The sequence below is a fragment of the Nannospalax galili genome, unplaced genomic scaffold, assembly GCF_000622305.1.
Source record: "Nannospalax galili isolate Female #2095 unplaced genomic scaffold, S.galili_v1.0 scaffold255, whole genome shotgun sequence".
Taxonomy (NCBI): domain Eukaryota; kingdom Metazoa; phylum Chordata; class Mammalia; order Rodentia; family Spalacidae; genus Nannospalax; species Nannospalax galili.
This window is the reverse complement of record NW_008338999.1, coordinates 3,084,493-3,088,390: the sequence shown is the minus strand read 5'-3', so window position 1 is coordinate 3,088,390 and position 3,898 is coordinate 3,084,493. Positions and strand designations below refer to the sequence as shown.

General features: G+C 40.4%; 2 non-coding genes across 2 annotated transcripts; both read left to right on the top strand.

The window, feature by feature from the left end:
- Nucleotides 1-3,388: 3,388 nt before the first annotated feature.
- LOC115070502 lies at nt 3,389-3,496 on the top strand. Its single transcript, XR_003849656.1, has one exon. It is a non-coding gene; the product is annotated as a U6 spliceosomal RNA (small nuclear RNA).
- A 92-nt stretch (nt 3,497-3,588) lies between these two features.
- Nucleotides 3,589-3,695, top strand: LOC115070501. Its single transcript, XR_003849655.1, has one exon. It is a non-coding gene; the product is annotated as a U6 spliceosomal RNA (small nuclear RNA).
- Nucleotides 3,696-3,898: the final 203 nt, after the last annotated feature.

The following is a 3,898-nucleotide window of genomic DNA, read 5'->3' as shown; positions in this document are numbered from 1 at the left end:
CATACATATGTGCAGGATTGCCTAAAAACAAATTTAAGTAATTGTTTAAAAGGAAAAAACATGCTTCCTGTAACTTGGCTGCTTAGGTCTGAATCCTAGACCTCTTATTTACTAACAGCATAAATTTGGGACTATGTGATGGTTATGCCTCAGTTACTTCATATGTTAAACAGTGGTGATTGGATGCTTGTATACATCTTGGATGGTGGTTAATATTGAATGAGTTAGACCACATGAAAAGAACAGTGTAGGAAGTTCAAGGACAGAGACATTATTTCCACAATGAGTACAGTTGAAAAGGAGGAAAAGAGAAGGATGAGGTGAACAAAAACATTTGGGAATATAGTGGCTAAACTGACAGGAACATGTGGGAACCAGACATACAGGATTTGAGGTCTTCAGAGAGAGCTACAGATCATGTGATGTATAAACTAGTACATGAATAGTCAATAGACCAATACTGAGGGAACTGACTTCCACCACATGGTGAAATAGTATATTCTAATGTGCATGAAAGGCCAAAATGAGAGATAAAGGATTGGAACTTATCTGCATGGGCATAATTATTAGGGGCAGGAAATTAGACAAAATTACAAAGGAAAGGAAGGTAGATCAGAGGTACATTGTCCAGCTTAAAATAATGAGTATAAAAAAATAAAAAAATCCACACACATACACAGACAGGAAAATGGAAATTGGAAAAGGAAGGATTCTTTCTACTTCAATTTTATGCATATTCATTTTCCTTTGTTAGTTATAATTGTGTCTGGCTTCTCTCAAAAAAAATAAATGACAGATATTCATTTAAACTGGCATAAGCCAAAAGGGGAGCTAAGAAGAGTTATAATTCAATGAATTAAAGGCCAGAAGTGGGCTCCAGTCATGTATTGGAGAGCTGTCCAGAGCTAAGGGTGCTGGATTATTTCTCGGCAATACTTTGCCTTTCTTCTCTCTCTGGCTCCATGAGGTACCTAAAGAAATTTATGTGGTCTAGGATGTCACTCCCAAGGATGTGGTCACATCTTTCCTACTTGTCTCCCTACACATTTGTACCAGGGTCTTATCCAAAGTGGGACACCCAGGAGACGATGAGTTGTTCGTGGGTAGAACTGCTAGAGGATATGACTACTGCCACACCTAAAAATAACCTTGACACAAATTTCCTACCCAATAAATTTTTAGACTTGTAATTTACATGGAAGTCTTGGCTTATCTTGTTTCCTGATATATTATTTTAAAATAAACACCTATTCTTTTTCATTGTGACGAATTCCTGCACTGTCAGAGGGCAGCTGATCTCAATAACCGTGTCGCTGTGTCAGATGGGTACCGGAGGCTATTCCTCTGACTCTGCTCAAATATATAATGTTTCAGCTCCCTACCCTTTCACAGATTGGAGGCTGTGCAAAACTCTGCCTCTGTCACAGATGACCTGCTCAGAAGTCAAAGAACTCCCTCCATACCAGCAAGTCACCTCTAGGTCCTCAGCAATGCATCTCCCTCAGTTTACCAGAGGAACAAACTGAAGGATATGAAGTGGTGACTGCAATGATAGTCACTGTCTGCACCGGCAGTTAAAGGAGCTGCATGAACTAGCCCTGTTACCTATGCTGTGCAGCCATGAGTGACTGATATTTAAGTGTACTTGATTGCTCTGAAGGCTGGGAGAGGATCTGAATTATTTTTGAATTTCAAAGCCCACACAACGACTTGTGAAGAGGGCTCAGAGTGTAAGAGCAATTGCTCCACAAACATGAAGACCTGAGTTTGAATCCCCAGCACCCATGAGCACAGACATGCTCTGCCTAGAGCCCCAGTGCTTTGGGGTATGGAGATAGGAAGATGGCTAGGAGCTGCTGGCTGCCAGCCCAGCTTCAGGTTTAGTGAGAGACTTTGTCTCCAGGGAATAAAAAGGAGCATGATAGAACAGGACATCAAACCTCATCCTGTGGCCTCTGTGTATGTGCATACACCATACATTCAACACACACACACACACACACACACACACACACAGCCAACCCCACACAAATTTCAATTTTCCACAAATTCATAAGGTTCCGCCATGCAGCTCTTTATAAGAACATTTGCAGTGTGTTGTGTAATATCTGAGTGTGACCACTTCCAGTTCTATGTTCCATGTACACAAATTATCTCTAAATCCAAGCTAGACTGAAATCCCACAGAGAATTGCATCTTTCTCTGGCTCCTTTCTCTCCAACTTCACTTCTCCAGGGAGAGGCACATGCTTGGGCAGTACGACCTAGGCAAAGTGAAAATGGACTTGGAATTTTACTGAGCTCTGTCCTGCCCTTCACAATAATCAGGCACCATGTTGACAGTGCCTTCTTCAACAATACTCTGCAGCATCTAGTGAGACTTTTTATTCTGTGTACTTTGCTGTCTAGAGCCCTATTAACCTCGGATTTATTAGCTTTTTTGTCAACCACTTACACTGCCAGCCTCCCAAGAGGAGAACACATCACAAAGCAAAGAAACTCTGTGAGACACATACATAGAGAAATCCCTCAAATAGCAAACATTTACTGAAATCAGGGAAGTGGGATGATGGCACTTGAATAACCCTTCTCCCCCACAAGCACATTCTATGGAAAGACCCGGGGACAGTGTGCAAATAAATCTCATTATGCTGCCAAGTGTGGAATTATTGTCTCTCCGCGAGTACTGAGATGAAGCCGAGAACCTTCACAAATGTACTGGGCTGGCTCCAGACACTCGCTAGATTATATTCATCAAAATGAATGGATTTTAAAGTGAGTCCAAAATAGATTCTTTCAAAAATCTAAGACTTTGCCTCAGAGGGGTTTTGCTTCTTCCTCCCATCCTTTCTTCGGCTCCTGGGGAGGAACATAGAAGGGAATCATTATTAAAACAAAGAGAAAAAGGTAATTTGACATAAGTTACTGAGCCAGAGAGCTGACAGATGTCAACAGAGCCAGCAGAGGTTACCAGGAGCCAGGGACCAGAAATAGAAATTAGAGCAAATGTGTCTATAGAAAAAGTCTGAAAAGCCCATCCATCCCCAAATTCAGAGTGACTGGGAGATCCCCAGGTGGAGTCTCTCTTGGCTGCAGGGCTGAGCAGCTGCCTCTGTTTAGTTCCTGGTTTAGCCATTTCATATATTAAATGTACCAGTGGCTGGTGACTTTCGTGTTTCATGGCATAGACCTAGAGAATTAAACAATATAGAAATATAACTTGTAGCTAAATGATTCTGTATGGTTTCGTTCTACAAATGCACCAAAAGTAAATACTGACAACTTTGAAATGCTAAAGAAAAAGACATGAAAGTAAAAAAGGGGCTATGGGGAAAGAGGAGAGAAAAGAGGATGCAAGTGGGTCATAAAGGGGTAAATTAAAAAAATATGTGCTCGCTTCGGCAGCACATATACTAAAATTAGAACAATACAGAGAAGATTAGCATGGCCCCTGTGCAAAGATGACATGTAAATACTGACAACTTTGAAATGCTAAAGAAAAAGACATGAAAGTAAAAAAGGGGCTATGGGGAAAGAGGAGAGAAAAGAGGATGCAAGTGGGTCATAAAGGGGTAAATTAAAAAAATATGTGCTCGCTTCGGCAGCACATATACTAAAATTGGAACGATACAGAGAAGATTAGCATGGCCCCTGTGCAAAGATGACACGCAAATTCGTGAGGCGTTCCACATTTTTTATTAAAAATTAAAAAAATAGATATAATGATTAAAAATTAATAATTCTTCAAAGCATAAAATTTTGCTCAATAATTAATAGATGTGAAAAACATTATCATTGAAATCTACCTGATGACTTTCTATCCATGCTCAGATGCCAAGGAGCTCAGAAAGTAACTGACTGTGACTAGTAATAATCAGATATATAGAGATTAGAAACAC